The sequence below is a fragment of the Triturus cristatus genome, chromosome 6 (genome assembly GCF_964204655.1).
Source record: "Triturus cristatus chromosome 6, aTriCri1.1, whole genome shotgun sequence".
Classification (NCBI taxonomy): domain Eukaryota; kingdom Metazoa; phylum Chordata; class Amphibia; order Caudata; family Salamandridae; genus Triturus; species Triturus cristatus.
The window spans coordinates 199574278-199596256 of record NC_140589.1 but is presented as its reverse complement, the minus strand read 5'-3'; the positions used below and the strand labels follow the sequence as shown (position 1 = coordinate 199596256).

The 21979-nt window shown below is 47.5% G+C and overlaps 1 protein-coding gene across 1 annotated transcript in view; it reads left to right on the top strand.

Annotated features, from left to right (window-relative positions):
- Window positions 1–21979, top strand: part of LOC146816636 (opsin-5-like) — a 308892-nt gene that overhangs the window by 93442 nt on the left and 193471 nt on the right. The gene's annotated exons all lie outside the window — the stretch shown is intronic.

The following is a 21979-nucleotide window of genomic DNA, read 5'->3' as shown; positions in this document are numbered from 1 at the left end:
TGCAATGTGAGTTTTAAGATTCATTTATGTGACCTTCTGGTCAAGTTGTAATTACCCAACAGTTCTTTATATTTTTCATCTTATTTCCATCTAATTTACGAATTAAGATTTGTGTCTATTCCCGTCATCGTGTTGTTTTTGTAGTCTGGCTGCTTTTGTTCCCTTGCTATTCTTGATTTTGGATGATTTTAAATCCTTGTGCAGTTTGAATATGTAGCAAGGGCCCTTTTTAGGGATCTGTTTCACTGCTAGTTGTCTTTGGTGTCTTCTGTTAGGCCACCACATCCCAGAGACCCACTGAACTGAAGTGTACCTACTTGAATATCCAGAACAGGGGAGCACAACACTGTGTACTTTGCCTAGGGCACCAAACTGATTTGAGACATCCCCGCGTGTAGCTGTGGGTCCTTTCTGTGTGTAGCCCTTTGTGGACATTGGTGTACCTTGAGGCTGGCAGCCATGTTTGTAGGCCTGTGTGTGTAACCCCTTTCAGTTTCAATCCTAGTCCCAATATGCTCTTAGGATAGAAGTGGTGTATCTTATCTGACACCGACAGCTTCATCTGGACCTTCACCTGCAGACAGTCCCCAAAAAGAGCTTCTACCCTGCTGCTGTTCTCCTTTCTCTTTATTAATACGTACCCCGCTGTGCGACTATCCCTCTAGGCCCACACTCATGCCCATGGTGGTCATTGGTTTTTCAAATTGACTGTGAGAGTAGAACTCTTCTTTATTTTTGCTGTTTCCTCCAACAATGGTAGTTTATTTCGTGGTCGGTCTACTGTTGGGAGTCTATTGAGGCCTTCTACCACAAACTGTAATTATTAAGTAGGTGACACGGAGGAGCCTAGCGCGCAACCAAGATGGCCGCGTAGGTGCGAGGCTCCCGAGGACCTCCGCGACCTCCTATGACTATCCTGAGCATATCCTGTCCCAGATGAGGGGACTGTGTTGGTGAGCCTGAGCTGAGGTGGCGCCCGTTTTCCGCTTCCAAATCGGACCTCGGACACCGACTTTAGCACCGATTGAGGTTTGCGGCCTTCTCCTAGCCGAACCCCGGATTTGCGTTGTGGGGCGATCCAGTGACGAAGTGAACAACAGCGGCAGGCAGGGCTTGGTGGCTCGCGTAACCCGCACTTTCACTTTCGCTTTCGCACCCTCCTTGCTGTCTATGCGAGGTTGGGTCGCGGGGCTTTGTGTGTTGGTGTGGCCTCGCCGGGGGACCCTGCCTGCCCGCCGGCTGTGATCCGCCCCGCAGATCTGGGGTGGCACCCCCCCGGAGCCCGTGGACCGGCTTGCCCGCCCTTCACGACGTGGCTGGTGCGACCGGGAGACTGGGACCATGGCCACGAAACAAGATGGTGATCGGGCAAAGGTAAAATCGACCCGGCGTGGCGCAGCCCATCAGTCCAACAGCATGGATCGCTATACCCTCCAGAAGGGATCTCCCGAGGTGCCACGCAGGTCCCCTGAGGGCCCTACTGATGCCCCCGATCTGCCCACGGACCTGACTCTGCGGGATGTCATGGGCGCCATCGCCGAGATGAAGGCCTCTGTGGGCCAGCGTTTTGATACACTGGCGCAGAAGATCGACTCGGTCCTCGTGGATGTTGGCCTGGTAAGGGCCGATCTCTCCAAGACCAACGACCGAGTCGATTCTTTGGCCCACACCGCATCGGGCCTTACGACAGATGTGGCGGCCCTACAAACGGAGGTGCGCCGGCTTGCTCGGGCGAGTGCGCTGATGGATCGCCGCCTGGAGGACTCCGAGAGTCGGGCCCGGAGGAACAACATCCGTATCATAGGGGTGCCTGAGGGACGTGAGGAGGCGGCGGCGGACCTTTTCGTGGAAGACCTGATTGTTACCCATCTCCAGCCACGGGGGCTGAGTAAATTCTTTGCTGTAGAGAGGGCCCACAGGGTTCCCGGGGGAAGGCCTAAGGTCGGAGCCGCTCCGAGACCTCTCATTGCCCGGATTTTTAATTTTCGGGACAGAGACGCTATCCTGCAATCCTCCAGACTACAGGGAACGATTAGACTTGACAATATGGACATTAATTTCTATCCTGATTTCACCCCTGCGGTCCAGAAGCAGAGACTGAGCTTCCTTGGTGTCAAGCGTCGTCTTCGGGACCTAAATCTCAAATACGCCATGCTTTTCCCAGCTAAGCTGCGAGTGGAGGTGGATGGTCGCACGCACTTTTTTGATCGTCCCGAAGAGGCCGGGGACTGGCTGGATACTCTGTCTCGGGATCGGGATCGGGGTGGCGGGGGGGGAGCGGCCGGGGGAGAGGGCTCGCCGGATCAAGACTGAGGGACTAATATTAGGCCTCGCTCGGGACAAACATGATGCCACTTTTGACCATACGTCGGATTGCTTAAGTTCCCCTCCTATGGAGGTTGTGTGGGGTCTCTTGGGGGTTCTCCCTCCTCCTCTGGGGGTTTAGTTAGTTTAACTATCTATGGGGCGACAGGCACACTGCACGTTGGGGGGGCTGTCTGGGCTCATGCAGGGGTGCAGGGAGGGGGGAGTTCTGTTGGGGTGGGTGGGCAGGGATGGGGTGTTGTTCGTTATTATCACAAGGCAACCCTTTTTTTGTGTTGGTTCTACTGTGCTCTCAGGGGGACGAATGATGGTTTCTGTGTATGATGGGGGGTAGGGAATTAACTTTGTTGTCTTGGAACGTTAATGGTCTGGGGGACAGGATCAAACGAGGTGTGGTCCTACAGTATCTGAAGCGACTCTCGCCCGATGTAGTTTTCCTGCAGGAGACACACCTTATTGGTAATTCCTTTTGCGCCATGAATCGGCGTGGCTACCGCCTCGTGGCCCACTCGGGCTTCACGTCAGGCTCGAGGGGTGTGGGTATCATGGTAAAGAACTCGCTCCCGTTAGAAATTGATGAGGTGCTCCACGACGACAGGGGACGTTACACTGTCTTGGTGGGGAGAATGGAGGGCAAAGTGGTTGTTTTTGTGTCAGTGTACGTCCCACCGGGGTTGCAGTCGACCACCTTTGCAGACCTGGGGCGCCTCCTCCTTGGCCTTCCGGGGGGGCTTCTGGTGGTGGGGGGGATTTCAACGCGGTGGTTTCTGGGACTGTGGATCGTCACCCCCCTAGGGACCTCCCCCGGGCACAGGCGTGGCTATCCGGCCTCTTGGACACACTGGGATTGGTGGACTGCTGGCGCTTAAAACATCCCACGCAGCTGCAATACACTTTCCACTCGGGGGCCCATGGTAGTCTCTCACGGCTTGATTATGTCCTTGTCCCGGCGGCCTATGTCGGGAGGGTGGGGGAGGTGCGCCATTTGGCACGGGGTATCTCGGACCACTCCCCGCTTCTGCTGCATTTCGATGTCTTTCCGAGGGGTGAGAGCAGGGTGGTCCCAATCAATTCCTGGTACCTGCGTGACCCCACCATTCGCGCTGACTTGATTAAATCCCTCCAGCGCTATTTTGATGAGAATGTGGGGTCAGTGCCTTCAGCTATCTCCCTGTGGGAGGCCTTCAAAACAGTACTTAGAGGGGAGGCCCTATCCCTTATTTCCCACGCCCGGAGGCGCGAGCGGGAGGAGGTGACCCGGGTGGAGGCTGAAATAGCTGAGCTGGAGGGTAATCTAGAAGATGGGGTGACGGATGCTGCACTACATGTCCTCCAGCTCAAACAAGCGGCTTATAGGGCCCTCGTTACGGAGGCAGTCAGGGGCCTTAGTAGAGAGCAACAGGGGCGACTGTATGATGTGGGTGATAAGGCTGGTAAACTGATAGCGTGGTTGGATAAAAAGGAGAGAGCGAATCGTGTGGTCCCGCAGATTGAGAAAACGAATGGTGTGTGTGTAACTGAGCCAGAAGAAATTGTCTCCTGTTTCGCGGATTATTTCCGCGAGGTGTATTCCCCGGTCTCTTCTTGCTCGGAAGAGGATTCCCATGCCCTGCTTAGGGATATCGCGCTGCCTTCCCTTTCCGGGGAGGACAGGGTGTCGATGGACGCCGCTCCCACCTCTGACGAAATCGCCCTCGCCATACGCTCGGTCGCTTCTGGCAAGGCCATGGGCCCGAATGGTATCCCTATCGAGTTGTATAAGCTGCGACCGGATACATTGGCGCCTCACCTCCGCGCAATGTTCCTCGCGGCCCACTCGCTGGGCTCCCTCCCGCTTGACCAGCGTCTGGCTACAATCGTGGTGATTCACAAGGAGGGGAGACCTCGGGATCGGGTTACTTCTTATCGGCCTATCTCACTATTGAATGCGGAGCCCAAAATTCTCGCCAAGGTACTCGCCAATCGGCTGGTCGGTGTGGTGGGAGATCTGGTTCATCAGGACCAGTCTGGCTTTATTCCCCATCGCAACACAGCCCTTAACCTGCGGCGTTTGCATGGGGTGCTCGCGCGCGTCCCATTTATACGGGAACCGGCCATTTTGGCGTCCTTAGACGCCACCATGGCGTTTGACACGCTTGAGTGGCCATACATCTGGGCGATGCTTGCGAAGTTCGGATTTGGCCCAGGATTCATCAGTTGGGTCAAATTGTTGTATGCGAGCCCCTTGGCGCAGGTGGTCGTGAACGGAAGAGTATCGGCCCCGTTTGAGCTGGGCCGGGGCACGCGACAGGGCTGTCCCTTGTCGCCGCTTCTTTTTGCGCTTGCCTTGGAGCCCCTGGCGGAGTGGCTGCGGTGGGAGCCTTCCATCCGTGGTCTCCGTTGGACCCCCGAGTATGAGGACCGCGTATCCCTATACGCTGATGACATCCTTCTGTACCTAGCCTCCCCACGTAAATCACTTATAGTGCTAGTTGATGTTTTACAATCGTTTGGTCGTAACTCCGGTCTCGTCATCAACTGGGCTAAATCGTGTGTGTATGTTCTCTCTGGGGAGGCTCCTATTCTCCCGCGGGGCTGTCCGATTCAGGTCGCCCCGCAGGGATTTCGGTACCTGGGTGTCTTCATTACTCTGGACCCGGAGGCCCGGTATGAACGTAATCTGCTTCCCCCCCTCCAGCGTCTGCGGGTAGATGTCGCGCGCTGGCGGCGCCTGCCGCTTTCGCCGCTCGGCCGGGCGGCATTGTTCAAGATGATGTCTCTGCCGCGTTTCCTGTATGCTTTGCAGAACACTATGGACTTAGTCCCGGCGCGCTACTTCCGTGAGGTGGAGAGTCTGCAACGCCGCCTGTTCTGGGACGGGAGGCCGCGCATTGCCCTGGCGAAGCTGACGCTCCCATGGTTTGACGGGGGGATTGCCCTCCCGGATATTAAACGGTACTATTGGGCCTCCCAGCTCGCTGCCATTAACCATGGCCTATACGGGCCCGCCTTAAACCCGGCATTTGAAATGGACAAGATGCTCCTGCCAGGTGGCGACTACAATCGAGCGCTCTACTCTGGCGCGCCCGATGCTCGTCTGACGGGCCCCACGCGTGTCATGGTGCAAGTCTGGCACGCGGCCAATGCAGGTATGGGGTGGAAGGACCGCTTGACCCGGGCGTCACCACTATACGCGTCTGAGCGGTTAGGCTCCCTGTGGACCTCTAAGGGCTTGGGACATAATAGGTATCAGTACAGTGGGGGATCTCTGAACGAGGGGAGGATTTAAAACGTTCGATATGTTGCAGACGGAATTTCAGTTGCAGGGCAGTGAATACTTTCGGTATTTGCAGGTCTGTCATGCGCTGGGCTCCGTCTTCTCGGACGTTGCCTCCATCCCAGAATATTCCCCCCTGGAGGATAGAGTGCTGGATGGACACGTCCCGGACAGCACGATCTCACTGATCTACAAAAAGCTGATAAACGACCGCTCGGGCCTGCTGACTGCCCTTCGTGCGGCTTGGGTTGCCGACGGGCTGGAGTTGGACGACGAGGACTGGACCTCCGCGGTGGCCTCCCCGAAGGAGGTGGCCATACCAGCTCGCCTTCGCTTCGTCCAGCTCAAGGTACTCCACCGGGTCTACATGACGGGGCCAAAGCTTCTGCGTATGGGCTATGCTGGAGATGGGTTGTGTAAGCGTGGGTGTGGTGCTTTGGGGACCTTTCTGCATATTTTGTGGGAGTGCCCGGAGGTGGAAGGGTTCTGGCGTGGTGTACATGAGGTGCTGCGACTGGTTACGCATGTGGCGCTGTTGCCTGAAGCGAGAAGATGCCTGTTGAATGTGTGGGAACCGACTGATTACTCGGCGCCGCAGACGTGGTGGGTGACTCTGGGATACATGATAGCCAAGCGTGATATTGCTCAACTGTGGGGGTCCCAGAGGCCCCCGACGGTCTCGGCCTGGAAAGAACACATGGACTGGTGCATGTTTCGAGAAAAGGTGGTGTATGTGGCGAGGGGTAAGCCTGGGACATGGGTGAAAGTATGGGGCCCCTGGAACGCCTACCGAGGGGGTATCTGTGCACCACCGCTGCTGCCTGATGCCTCGCCAGCCCCGTCCCCTTAGCCGACTCATTCCCCCGCTGCCGGGCATTGGGTTCCCCCAGTCCTCGCTCTGTTCTCTTCCCCCTCTTTATACTTCTGTGTATAGTTGGGATCCCCCCTCTAGGGGAGCACGTGCTGCTATTTTCGATTGTGGGTTGCCTTGTGGGTGTGGTTTTAATTTTTGTTGTTCTTAATTTAAAATGAAACCGCATAATGGGGTCTGGACGATGTGGCCTTTGACATTGTTACCTACTGAGAAATGCTCATCCGTAATACCACGTGTTCCATAAATGTATGTCGTATGTTCCTACCATTGCTAGCGGCCGGCCGGATGGTTGTGGGCCCATACTTGTATACTTTTAAGACCTGTAATAAACGGTTTAAAAAAAAATAAAAAAAAATTATTAAGTAGGTGGTTTTGAGAGTACAAATGACATTCGTCCATATGTAGTGCCAATCAGCCTAGGGGCCAAGCGGCGCTGTGCATAACATCAGTGGAGAAGGGGTGTGAAAGAATTCAGCATTGTGCACACGAGTGAGGATAGGAAGAGAAGCCTCGTGCCAAAAACCCACAGCATGGGATTCAAGGAGGACCCCTGTGGAACCCTGACCCTCAAAGGGAAAATGTCTGAGGAGCAAGTTTTGTCAAAGACATGAAAAGATCTGTCCCCTAGAAACAAGCTGATCAATTCCAGGGCCTGTCCTGAGACTCCTGCATTTCAATCCCTCTTAACAAGGGTCCTTTGGTCCACCCGTTGAAGTCGCCCCTTAGGTCCAGAGAGGCCCCTGACCAGTACAGGAGAGGTTCTCGCTCAAAAGATGCCCTTTGAGCTTCATTTGAGGCACATGCTTTCTGAAAGCACTCCATGAGTTCATTTTCTCTTTTTATCTTCCCTAACACTCTAAATAAACTTGTCTTCACGCCAGCCACAATGTACATATCCTTCTCTTTCCTCTCATACGCTGAGTTTACTTTAACCTTTACCTTGCTCACCTTAGTTTCCCTTCTGGATTTCAGTCTGCTGATAATTTTAATTTGTGGTCATGATTTTTCTACTCTTTTAGTAAAACACGTTCATGCCTTTTATATTTAAATTTTGCAATTAATTAATTATGGTTTCAAGCCTGATGTAAGTTCACTACGTCTGCACTTTACATTTGTACTTGTTTGCTGTAATGTGCTCAGGCTCTTTTCGGGCCTTGTATGAGCTTCACACAACCACAAGGAAGAAAGTAATTTAAAAAGTGCATTTGTGAAGGGTCAAGACTGGTGTGTGGTGGGGTGCTGGTCCGGATCCCGTGTGCGTATGTTGGGAAGGCTTGTTTTAAGGTATGTGTTTGGCCTTACTTCATTTCAAATCCGCTGAAATAGTGGCTTCAGGAGTCACAGCGAGTGCCTGAGATGGTTACTTTTTAAGTTTGGTTTGGCAGCCCAGCTGCCTACATCACCTGTTGTTACCAGTGCATTAAAATATACACCGAGAGGATCATTTCTCTCTCGCCTCATGCCATTGGCTGCCTGGTTTCATTGTGCTTCCCATGGGGTGCTTGCATTGCAATGATTGAGGCGCTATTTTACATCTCAAAACAGCAGACGGACTCGTCACACATCAAATTCTTTAATACATAGATGAACTATACGCAGAAACCAATTCTTTTTGGTTTTTCATTATAATAAGGTTTTTTCATGTTCTACTCAGGACTCAAAAAACGAGCTCTAGCTATTGGCTTGTCAATCTTGATTCTCTGAGGCAGGGTGATGAGTGGCTTCTCACTGACCGGCATGCTTAATTTTGTTGTCATGGTGCTTTGATGAGGAGGACCGCAGCGTTCAAGGCCAGCGGCAGCTCCTCCTGTAAGGCGGAGGAGCGTCGCCCCACTGCTCTGTGAGAAGTTCAAAAAGAAAAAAATAATATGATAATAAAGCAATGTTATTATCATTTTCTTTCCGTCCTGGCTTCACTGGTTTACGTTTTAGGTGCGGGCTGGGCTGTCACAGGAGCAGGGGGAGGAGTCGTCGGCACTCTCTTAAGTGTGCATGACAGCTTGGCCGGCAGTCTTGGGCCGCCCAAACAGTCATGCTCATTTAGCATGTTCTCCACACAGCCTGGACTGAGAACATTCACAGGCTCCCAGTCCCTGTCTGAGCGCCAAACCCTGGCGCTCAGACCAATCACAACGGTGCTGTCATGCTGGTGACAGCAGCTCGTGATTGGCTAGAGGAGTCAGGAAGCCTGTGTGCTTCCTGCTTCTGGAGTTGACCAAAGAGGACCGAGGGACGGCAGCTGACCTGCAGGTAAGTGATTTTTTACGTTTTTTATTTTCATCCTCCCCCCACACGGCCATCCTATCGAAAATCAGCAGCCGCCACTGTTCAAGGCGCTGTTAACATAGTAAGGTAACAGAAAGGGGCCCCATGAACCTTTTCACCATCACCACAGACATGATAAAGGCCTCGTGCCTCTTCTGTTCTAATCTGCGTGACAGTCACACCGTGCGCGCAACGCAATTTCAAGATTAAAGCGCGAAAACACGTAAAGATAATCTTTTCTACAAATAACCCTTTCCGGGATAAGCATCTTTTTGGATTTTCCTTGTAATACCATTATGTAAATGAGGGATTTCGAACTACATTTCCTTTTTGGAGATTGAAAGTCTCCATTGTGACACTTAAATTGAGGAAAAAGATTGCTTCTCCCAATCAAATAAAGATTTTAGGAAATAAGAGAACGATTTGCCGATGCAACTCAGATTTTTTTGAACTAATGGAAAACGAAATGGTAATTGGATTCAATTATTGTGCAATTCGCAGACAGGGCTGAATCACGTTGTTGTTGTATTAATACTGGTGAGGTTATTTTTAGAAATGCTCACATTCCTTGCAGGGTTTTATGGTTACCCAGGACTGCAGAGAGAGTCGGATGCATGAATGCACGTATGTTGTGACGCAAGCACTCATTCAATATCATTCATGTGCAGGAAGGAGAGCACTGACTGCAACTCGTCACATGCATATTCACATGATCATTTACTTAGTGTGTAAACATTGTTCAAGATTCACAAGCATCATTCCATTAACCTTTGAGTCTTGCTTTGCATATTAGTGACTGTGGTGTGTGGTAGGTTAGAGTGAGAATTCAAAATAACGCCATCTTCGGAGCGGTTTGCTGGACAAGAGATTAATAACACGCCTTAAGGATGAAAAACCTAGGACCACATGTACGAAGCCTTTTTGAGGTAGTAAAAGAGCCGATACAGAGAATAGATCAGTTTGCGACTCCAAAAAGGCATTTACAGGCCCATGCATCAAAACAAAAACCGGTCGCAAACGGGCAGATTCTCAGAATCTGCCCCTTTGCGACCGGTATTTTTGCATTTGGCATGCATCATCCTCAAAGCAAAAATCGCTATTTAAGTAATCCCAAAATTGAGATTACTTAAATTGCAATTGCATTTAAGGAATCCCAAATTGAGATTCCTTAAATGCAATGCATTGAAGTAAAAAAATTAGCGATTTCACTAATAGGGTGCGCAAATTACCATGAAGTTGAACTTCATGGTAATTTGCAAAACCTTTGAAAAAAGCACTTTTGTGCATTTTTCAAAGTTTCATATTGCGCACACACATGCCCTTAGGGCATGTGTGTGCGCAACATATGTGCGCACTTCAATTCCAGGGGTGCAACAGGGTGTCCTTTTGACACCCTTGCAACCTGAAATTGCATGCGCAATTTGCAAGTACCTATTGGTACTCGCAAATTGCGCTTGCAATTTCCCATTCATTCCTATGGGCCTGTAGGCCCATAGGAATGATTGGGAAGCTATTCCTTATTTGTGACTTGCAATTTGCGAGTCGAAAATAAGGAATGTGTAGGAATCGCTATTATTATAGCGATTCCTACATGCATAGGATTTTGTGAGTCCTTAATTGCGAATCCTTAATATTCGCAATTAAGGACTCACAAAATCCTAGCTTGATGCATGTGCCAGTTTGACATTTACTAAACCCAAATAGCAAATCGGTAACCTGTTACCGAATCGCAATTTCGGTTTACGATTCAGTAGTAGGAAGGGGCATTTTGAGGGCATCCCTTCCTAATACTGAATCGCACTAGTATGTATGAATGTTTTGTAACCAAAATGAGGTAGCAAAGCATTCACATTTTACCACCAAATTCAATTTGGTGGTAACCCATTCGGCAAATGGGAAGGGGTCCCCAAGGAGCATGTTTGTAAAAGCATTTTTTAAGAGCAGACAGTGGTCCCAAGAACCACTGCCTGCTCTTAAAAAATGAAAAGAAAACTTTTCATTATTGTTTTTGAAACCCATCCCATTTTCCTTTAAGGTAAACGGACTGCATTATTTAAAAAAAAGATTACTTTATTTAAAAGCAATCACAGACATGGTGGTCCGCTGACCCCAGCAGCCCACGATCCCTGTGATTTTAGCAATTCCCAATGGGTCACAAACTGACACCTACCTTATTAATATTCATGATGTAGGTCTATTGGTGACCCACTGGGAATCGCAAATGAAACTCAAAAGAGTTTCATACATTTGAAATAGCGATTTCCTAATTGCGAATCGCAGAAAAGTGCAATTAGGTTCTTGTTCGCAATGTGGTGTTTTGAGTTCTCCTTCAACCCTGCAATACACATTTAAATGTAGAGAAAAACAAGGGTCTTACAAGTATTGCTGTTACATGTTGTACACTTTTAGATATTTGGCAAATGTTTTTTGCACATTGAATACAAGATCATAATTTCTAGGAGTGTTCTGGTCCCTGAAGTTACTCCTGTGTGCTTTGTGCAAATGGAAACATGCAAACAAAGACACAAACTGATACCACCTGGACAAAGGTGGGCAAAAAAACAGGAGAGAGGGCCAGATATACGAAGATTAGTTATAGCGATTACCAAATAGTGATTTTTTTGCAATTGCTATTTGGTAATCGCTATTACCAATGTACACAAGTAATATCTGGCCCATTAGCGATTCATAATAGGTTACAAATAGACCTATCTAATGAATATTAATGAGGTAGGTTAAAATTTGTGACCCACTAAGATTCACAGCCATCACAGGGACGGTGGAATGCTGGGGTCTGGAGAACACTATGGGTGATATTCACAAGAAAGTGGCGGAGAGAGGCATTAGCCTTCTTGGCTTAACGCCTCTCTCTGCCACTTCGGAAAAGCAAGGCTGCACCATATTCACAAGGACATGGTGCAGCCTGGCTTTTCCCATGCGAGGGCCCTAAGTTTCCATAACCTAGCGCCAACACAGGCACCCTTGCACCAGAGTGCAAGGGTGTCTGCAAGCACTGAGGTTTGTTTATGTACAGGAAGGTGTCCCTTCCAGCACATAAACAAACCTAAAATGCCAGTTTGTAACTTACATGTGTGCTGCTTCATGCAGCACACATGTAAGTTACAAAACTGCATTTAAAAAAAAAGATTTGTACATAAACAAACCCTGGCATTTTGCATTTTCCATGTGTGCTGCACAAGGCAGCACACATGGAAAATGCAAAAACGAGGAGAAATAAAGCATTTCTCCTCGTATCACCAACTTAAGACCAGGGTTTTCCTGGTCTGAAGTTTGGCGTTAGCTCCTATTTATGCTGCCCTTGTGAATAGGGGGCAGCATAAATATCAATGGGTTTTGCGGTGGAACGCCCACCACAACACCCACTGCACGCCCCTTTCACACTAAACACAGCGTGAAAGGGGGCCTATTCACAAGGCAGCGTTAAGCCACGTTAGGTGGCTAACGCTGCCTTGTGAATAAGGCGAGGCCCCTATTGCCACCACAACGTCACTGAAAGTGATGTCATAGTTGTGATAGGGGCTTGTGACTATGCCCCTCTGTCTGTGATTACTTTTATATAAATTTATAAAGCAATATTTGTTTCTTAAATGCAGCCCGTTTTCCTTAAAGGAAAAAAGTATGGGTTTAAAAATAAAAAATGAAAAGTTGTATTTTTATTTTGTAAGAATAGGCAGTGGTCCCACCACTGCTTACTTTAAAAAAAAAACTGTAAACATTCTAAAAGGGTCGCAAGGGGACCTCTTCCTATTTGAGAGGGGATTACCACCAACTTTGAATTGGTTAAAGTGTGAAATTTTTGCGACCACATTTCGGTCACAAAACATTCATACATCTCATCCTGATTTGGTAGTTGGAACGGACGCCCTAAACACATCTTTTTCAAATACTGAATCGGTGTGTATTCGAAATTGGAAACTGAGATTTCGTAATATGTTACTGAATCACAATTTGGGATTCATACAAACTAAAATGCTTTTTTGCGGTCGGAAATGGCCCGATTCCATAAATCGGGCAATTATTGACTGCAAAATGCTTCGTACATCTAGTACCTTGAGGAAGTTTTAGGAAGAGATGAGGTGCACCCGGAATCTGCGGCCACGCAATTAATTGTGTCATTTTTTTGTATTTATTTTACAGGTAAAGTGTAACAAATGGTGGAACAAACTAGCCTGAAGTTGCTTAAAAACAAAATACTATAAATGCTCAACGGTCAAAAGTACAATAACAACAATAATTTGTAACCATAAACCAATAGGTAACGCACACTGCAATAACATGCAAAACCTGTTTTGCAACCGCCTTCAGCAACTTAGAAAATCCCATAAACCTGAAGGCTTTTTTTAACCACCTCTCATTCTCCCTCATGCCTCATCTCTCTGTAGAGTGCAAGGGTCCCAGATCACAGGCCTTGCATTAACACTATAAGGAATCATACTGCACACAGACCCTTTTATTCATACCCGGGTGCCAAGTCCGGCCTCCGGGGTGCATGCAGCATGGACTTACGCTAATGGCCCTCTACATCCCTCTCCATAGTAGCTCTCAGCCAGGGCACCCTCTTCAGGCCAGGGGGCCTGTCAGACTCTGTTTCATTTCACACATAGTCTTTGAGGATTCCGCTCGTGTGTGGTCTCTAATGACATGGTAGTTTTGACTCCCAATTCCACTCATGAGCGCCCTCTTGATTCTTGGTGCGTTGGTCATTAGAAAGTATGACTGCCGAATGGGGAGGGTTGCTGAGCGGGCTAACATTACACTACATGCTGTTTCTGGTCGGGATCCCTGGGTTGGGTGACCATCTTCCTGCCAGTACACTATCATCATCCTGGGGGGTCGGAGCGTGTAAACCATGTCCAGATTTGGGCACCGTGGATACATTCCTGGTCGTTGTCTCTCCTTGACATGAAACAGTGATTATGGTCCCTTGGATCCAGGTGATTTGCCATGGGTCCCTTTAATTTGTGCCTAGGATGGAGATCTTTGAGAACCATATCTCCAACTTGGAGTGTGGGAGGCCTGGCTCTAAAGTCTTGGCTGGCCTTTGTGTTTGTTTGTCTGCACTTCCTAATGCGTCTTCATTGTCTAATGTTGAGAGCCAACAGCTAGGGCTGGCCAGCACCGTACTCAACCTGGGAGAAGGGAGATAGATTGAAAATTCTCATGACAGCTTGGTTCATGGTTGAACTTTTTTAATATAACTTTCACCATAGCATGTTTCCATGATACTGATACAAATCCCTTCTCAAGGGAGAGGTTGGCCATCTCTTCAAACACTGGGAAAGGGTATTAGGTACTTTTAGTAGAATGTGGGGTGTAGCAGGGTCGAGTGGGGAGCCAAATTTGACTTTCATAAAGAGTCGCACAAAATCCCCTTGGGAGATACATGGATAGTCCGTAAGTCTCAATGCCCAATTTTCCTCCCCATCTCTGGAGGTCTCCCGCTCTAGGTCTCTGGCAGGGTCTTGAAATGTCAGGCAAATGTCGTCTATTTTACTTTTTTTTTTAAGGTGAGCAAGGTCATTACACCTCGCCATCGAGGGGTTGGTAATGGGGCCACTGAAAGTGGGCTCTAATAGTGACTTCGTAATTCTGAACATTTCACTAGGGGAATTATCCTCACCCATGGTTTCATAATAGGAGGCCTGTGCTACGAGGATTTCCAAATGGTTATGTCTCACCAACTCCCAATATTTTCCTTCATGGACAGAATGCAGAACAATGTCATACCTTCACCCCAGTACAGAGATCTGGGCCTAAATCCATCGATTTTTTTGCTCACCATGCCATTCCAGTTTGGACCCAGCCATATGCAAATCAGTCTTGACCCTGTGCCCAATGGGAACAGTCCAGCCCGAACTGCCAGGCCAGGTCCTCCCTGTGCCCCATCTTGGCCAAATATTATTTAATCAACTGTGGGTGTTATATGACACTCACGGCGTGTTGATGAGTTCGGGGGGTGCATGTCCACACAGAGGCGAATCACTCCATGTTGTCTTTGCTTGGGCTCTACAAGCAGTGGGGACACCCAGGGGATGGGTCCAGAGGCCTATCTGATTATGTTCAGCTGCACCTATCTTCTCAGCTCTTCTTCTATCTGGGGCCTCAAATGAAAGGGTACTCATTGATGGCATGTCGGGCAAATGCTTTGGTCAATGTGGAGTTTTACTTGTGTGTTCTTCAGATGTCCCAGACCCTGATACAGTCTTGAAAAGTCCTTCAGGAGAGCTGTATGTTTGTTGTGGATTTGCCAGGCAAAGAAGACCAGCCCCAGGTCTTTCGCCAAGAGGCATCCTAGAGGAGCACTCGTGCCCTCTCTGGTGACCTGAAATTGTGTGCATATACTTCGGGTTCTTCTAGTCACTACTAGCTCAATGGCGCCTGCCAGCTGAAGTGGGGACTTGCTTCCGTATGCAAAGATTTTAGCTTTAGTCCATTCCAACCTTGGACAGGACTGTAGTTTCTCAAGCTGTTCAAGATCTATAATGTTCACTGTAGCCCCTGTGGCTATTAGAGCTGTCACATACACATCGCCTAACATGATCGTTTACATGGGGGCTAGCTTCTTCTATCCTCCCCAATTTTTGCTGAGAATTTTTTTAAGACCTTGTCTTCATCGCTATCACAGATCCCCTTGACTGAGCGCGTGGCCAAGCCTGTGTCTTTGATCAGCCTGAAGTGTTGTAGCGCGACTGGCCATTGTGTCTGTTCTTGGGGTCTTTGTCCTTCTTCCATGCTTCTGTGAAGACGTGCAAAGTGGTTGCTTTTTCTGCATCTGGAGGAGTTTTTTACCTTGGCCGTGAACTAATGTGACTACTTGCCTCAGTTCCCTCACCAGGACGACTTTGGCTTGGACGATGCAGTTGTCTGTGGTCACCCTGAACGTCAGTAGACTGCACTGACCCTCTCTCACTTGATCCGTGGGAAGCTGGAGTGAGACGCCCTTGCTGCTCTGAGTGTTCTGTTGAGGGCTATTTCAATTTCCTCTGCCTGACTGATGGAGAGTTTGTGTGAGCGGGTCAACTAAAGCATGGCATCGCCGATGATGCCGGGTTGTGTGAGAATGAGGAGACACCAGTATGAGGATCTGCAGCCCTGAATCAGTTGTGCGTGCACCTCAATGGGCTGGTCATCATCAATGCACATGCTGATGAGGTGTAGCAGGTGACAAAGTTGGGCATGAAAAGAGTCACTGATTTCTTCCTCTCTTTGTTGGGCTTGCCGTAGCTTGAACTGCTCAAAGTCTGGATTGAGTTGTGGGTTGAAGTATGCATTGAGAGTTCGCAAGGCCACATCGTAATCGTCATCTGTGCCTGTTCCTGGTAGGGTCTCAAACAGTTTGTATATCTCTTTACTGCCGAAGTGCAGGAGGAGGGGCTTCTTCACCGTGCTATCAGTTTCATGTGTTGCGTGGAAGTAGTTGTTGAGTCATCCTGTCTACATGTGCCACCGTGGTGCTGCTGTGGCACAATCAACCAGGATGTTAAATGGCGGGAGAACCATTAAGGAGGTGTGTGAACTCTGTCCTTCTGTGGCTGGGGCTGCCGCGGCCACTCATGTTGGTCATCCTCCATGGTGCGTGCTTGCCAGGACCAGTTGTGGAATATATGCGACTAGTAATGTGGACTGTAGCAAACCAGGCATGAGGAAGCCCAGTGGAAGGGTCTCAAGTCACAGGCCAGTATGATGAGCGAGGATGGCAGTAGATGGATGCTAGCTAGGCCATGTATGGAGCCGTGGACAGCATAAGCAGCAGGTGCAGAGGCAGTGAGTGCCACCAGATGGCACTTTTTGGTCATGTGGAGCGGAGGCCTTGCTAACCAGGCTGGGCGTGCGGTACCTGTAGGTGCTGCCAAGTGAGTGGTAGCCATGAAATACTTGCAGGCAGTCTCACTCCATTATTTACAGTCTTCGGGCAGGGAAGTGTGGCTGTTGTCAGACCGTTGCAGTTTTTTTGCCCCACAGCACCATCGCTTTGGGGCACAGCAGGCAGGTGAGGTGTAATGCAGCAAGTCAATGGGCAGTCAGCAAGGTTGCTTCTTGAGCTATGGGGGCGCGCCGGAGCTGCACTGTGCAGGAGGCAGGCAGGTGCTGCAGCTGGGGGGCCGGTGGAATGGGGCAGCAGCAACCAGTGAATTGATGCCAGCGATGAGGCATGATCGATGGGTGTGACTCCCTCATCGCCACTGTAGAGTGCAAGGGCCCCGGATAATGGGCCTTGAACTAACACTGTAACAACCACACAGCACACATGTTTACTGATATTAAGCGTGGTCTTGAGCAGCACCCTTTTATTTATACCCTGGGGCTGAACTCAACCTCCAGGGTGCGTGCAGCATGGACTCGCTCCACGTAGAGGACGGGTGGCACTCTACACCCTCTGTCCCACTTTTCAAGGGTAAACCCAAACATATCCCAAAAATACTAGCAGGAAAACTGCAATGTTGTTTCGGGAACACAGCAAAGTCAGAGATTTGCAATGAGTAGACTGCAAACACTTGTATCCTCTCCACCTTAATGCCAACACCAATCCATAGGTGGAGACTCAAGGAATTTATGAAAAACAAATAATAGCAGCAGGTTAATCACAGAGGTAACTAAAAAGAGGGCCCCCTTTCATATTCTATGGAGCACTGCTCCCCAGTACAAGGCATATCCTACTACAAACTCAGTTTTAGTATCAATCATATGACAAGATTCCCATCAAGAGTGCAAGCAGGGGCCTAGTTTAGTTGATTAGAACTGGTAGAAGACCTTCATAAATGACAAATATGGAAACTGTTTCAGCTGAGCACGTTGGTTTTCAACTTGGACAAGCACAGATAAGACTCAGAGATGAGCACTGTTTGTGACTGAAGCATCAGCAAGAAAATGTGGCAGTAGCAAGTTGCAGTTACGATAAGACAGGCACATGAGTTTAAATACTTCTACAATAGCCCAGCAGCGGCTCACACTATGACCTGCCTGCCTCTTAAACAAGGAAAGACCTCCTAATGTGGGGGTGTTGAACTGTCATGTGCCATGCATCTAGAATGCTAGTGTGTAGACTTGTTTTTAGCTGCCAAGCTTTTGAGGGCTGGAAGGTCCCACAAGCAAAACAGCTTCAGAAAGCCCAAAAAGTTAGAATGCAACCAAGTCCCTCATGCTTTGATAGCAGGTGAAGCTAGAGGATGACTCACATAAGATCATGAAAGGTTCAAGTATAAATCAAGATAATACAATACAGAGAAAAGTAAAAGGACAGAACACCAAATATCAGAATAATTTTCAACTAAGTACTAAAAGACAACAAAGACAGAAACTGTCACTAAAATCCTGTAAAATGGATACAGGAGGCTTAGAATGACCAAAGGGTTGAGCAATATGTATTTGTGTTTAGATACTACTTGCAAAGAATGTAAAAATAGATTGGGGGCAAACCCGTGAGTCTGCCCTACATAATGCATTGGCCAAGAGTATTGGTTCCTGAACTAAACAACATACTCTTCCAAAGGACTTTAGGCAACCTGTGAAACCCCAATGGATTTCAAGCCATGAGGACACTACTCAGCACCACTATGAGACTCCTATGGAGCTTGGTCTATAGTGAGATCTTGTTGGATCAGTGGTGGCATCTTCTGCTAAGACGTATTTTCTGAATACACTTAGTTTTTGAGTTTTCAAAGCAGTCAACATATGCACAACCTTTCAGTGGGAACACACCACAAGGGTGTACTGCACAATATTCAGACAGCCAGTCTGAATATTATTCAGACAGTCATCAGATATTGCAAGCTGATGTCCAATCACACTAAAGATAGATTAAATAATTCCACCCCTGGTTTGAGTATCAGTACAAGAGGGATGATAGAAACACTCATTGCCCAACTCTTATACAACCTTTGAGGACTACTATAAGTGGCCGATTACGAGTCTGGCGGTTCACGGACCGCCTGACACATGAGGGCACGGCGGCAGTCTCCTGACTGCCCTATTACGATTAGGTCGGTCAGACCGCCATTGCCCTGCCACAGTCACCAGGGAACTGTTGTTCTCTGGCGGTGGTCAGGAGGCATCATTATGCTTGGTGGGACCGCAGCAGTCCCATCAAACTTATTAGGTGTTTCCTCTCCATTATGGTTTTCATGGCAGTTCTTACTCCATGAAAACCCTGGTGTAGAGGAAACAAAGGGGGCCGTGCAGGGGCCTCTTGTGCCTCTCCATTCTGGGGTGCATGCAGGGGGCCACAACATGTGACCCCTGTTTGCATGCCCCCTAGTTCCTTCACGGTATGGACTTTGTAATCCATGCTGTGCAGGAACTGGTTTAGGCGTTCCCATTGTGGTGCCCATTTTTAGAAGCACCTCCATGGGAACGCCAAGAAAAAGCCTGCTAGACAGGTGGAAACTCCTAATCTGGTGGATGGCCGGACCATGGCTTTGGCGATGCGGCAGGGCAGTGGACCCGGCGCCAAAGTCATAAAGAGGCCCTAAGTATGTTGATTTGTCAGCATATAGGAATGTGCAAATAACGTTAATAATTAACTTTTGGAAGAGTGAAGGGCTAGAAGCCCTAGTTCTGTTCAGAGTGTGGAAAATGTGGCTCAGAAACTATAGATGCCAATTTGAAAGCAAGCATTTGCAAAGCCAACTGCTCTCACTTGTTTAAGAATTCCCACAATATATATAAACAATTATCAACATTATGGCAGTTGAGGCGTTATGTCATGTTCCATTATTTCCCAAGAGTTTCTATGATAAATCAGAAATTAGCAGTTATGCCAGCACAAATATTATGTAGGAGAAGGCAACCACTTTGCCAAGAACACCCCCAAACCATCAAGATTTAGCACCATAATGTGTGCTCAAATGTTACTAAGAACATCATGCAGTACCAGTAACTCAAAAGCAAACTATACTGCAAATCACCATGAACCACAAAGTGCACACAAAATCTAGACATGAAGACATCCTACCAAAATACAAACAGTCAATTAATACCAGATAATAATATGGTCCATTTAATATGCGTCTGACGAAACAGTGCCAAATGACTTGCTCCACCCCAGCTCTGCTGGTGTTAATGAGACACTAGCAAAACATGGGACTGACCGTTTGCGATCCCTAAATCGGTTAATAGAACAGCATTTGTTTAATGTGCTAATGCATGTCAACACAAGCAAGTTTGAATACTGTTTGCATGTGTTAGCACACTAAAGTCAGATCTCTTCGACTTGCCAATGCTTAGCTAATTTGCCAAGTTTCAGACTCCAGTTGCTCGTAATTTGCTGTGACGTTCTAAATTTCTGCTACTCTCTATTGTATTCATATTTGCAGTTTTTAAAACATATCTACATTTTAATGAATTCCAATGCAGTCCAGGTTGTTAGACGTGTTAGTACATTGATGGACTTTCATAGATGTATAAGCCACTCCTGTTCTCAGAAAGAGGACTTCATCATCAGTATACCATAATTGAGTGCCAAATGCATCCCCAGCCTCCCTACAGATGTGATGCATTTGTGTATTATGCAGTGATCCAGCGGCGTAGCTACCATTAGTGCAGTAGGTGCAGTGTCGCCAGGGCCCAGAGCCCCTGAGGGGCCCATTGACCCCTGATAATTGCTGTTGCCTTTTATTGTAACAGCAGTCAAAGTGGCCATTTTCCTTGCTTGCACCAGAGCCCATGGCATCTTTCCTCCGCTACTGCAATCATCAATACCTATTTGCATTGGTCTTACCAATGGTGTCAGGAAGGAAGAGGTAATAAAATGGGCTTGATTCACAAAGGTAACTCCGGGTGTAAGTTTCTACTAAAAAAAAGAAGTAGTAATGGACAACCAATGGTTCTGCAACATCCTTCCATATAAAATAAAGCCACATAGGAATTCATTATAAACTTCATTAAAATATCTAAAAGCGTTTAAGGTATACATAAATATAGATTCACATTAAAAATATGATTTAAACAATCATTGTAACAATACATTTTTTAAACAACAATTCAATTATTTTCAATTAATTATCTACACCACTTTTATTAATTATTAATGTACATTATAAATATATTTTTTTTTCTTTAGGTGTGTTAAACTTCAGAAAAATAATTTTAGGATATTTTCTTCAGTTTAACTTTTAATATAATATGATTACAGTTGAAACTTGAATAATATGAGATATAGAAGAGTGTTAAATAACCATCTTTAGTTGTGCCACGTTTATATTAAAATAACATCTTGAATAGAAATGCTGTTTCTGTCATTCACTGCTATATTCAACCCCTCCCACCATGTCCCCCCTGCACATCTACTCTCCTCACAAGCTCTGCAGAGCAAAGGCAGATGAGGCAATGGATAATTACTACTGTTATGAATAGAAGACGTTCAGTGAATGTTCTGGTGTTCTTGACATGTTGCAACATCCAAGGTCTTTCCGCCTTAGTTCAGCTGGGTCGACGGTTCCTATTAATTTGTGTGAAATGATATTTGAAATGTTTATATTTGGTTCGAACATCTCCGGATGGCAGTAGCAGGAAGGATACTGGATGTTTTCTTAGAATCGAGATAGTGCTTATGTGTTAGTGAATTGACATTGTCTTCTGATTTGCTAAAGAGTTGCTAGTTATGATCATGCTATGATGAATCACCGTTTTAACTCCTTTGTTATGCAAGAATTGTGTTTAAGAACCCCGTGATTCTGGGGGTGAGCTAAATTTTTAGAGATTTTTTAGAAAGCTTTCATGTTCTATTAGTAATGCTGTCTGACTCTTTCTGGTTTTGTCGCTCATGTGAGATTTGGCATGTTTACTCATTTATTACTTTTCTGTAATAACTCTGCTATTGAGGCTTCATGGCATTTATTCTGCATCACTTGGTTTGATTTGGAGATTTATGTAATAAAACCTTTTAACCGTTCCTCTTCTCTAGAACTCAATTTTTGAGTTGTCCCAGTTACTTATTTTGATACTCTGCTATACTGATGTTGGGTAGGGTGCCTCTTTGCGCTTTATTTCTGGTGGTAGAACCGTATGAGGTAAAATTTGGGTTTCTAAATTTCGGTGTGTCAGAAAATATTAGGGTACGGTTTTTGCTCCAACAGGGTTCACAAACTACATGCAGAGTTTTATGACTCCTCACTTCCTAAACTTATGTGTGCAGAGTTCTCTGCACCTGGGCATTCCTCAGCACATTTAAGTCCGGCTATTGTCCTGCTCGACCTTGGAGCAGCCTTCGACACGGTTAATCACCAACTACTGATCTTAAG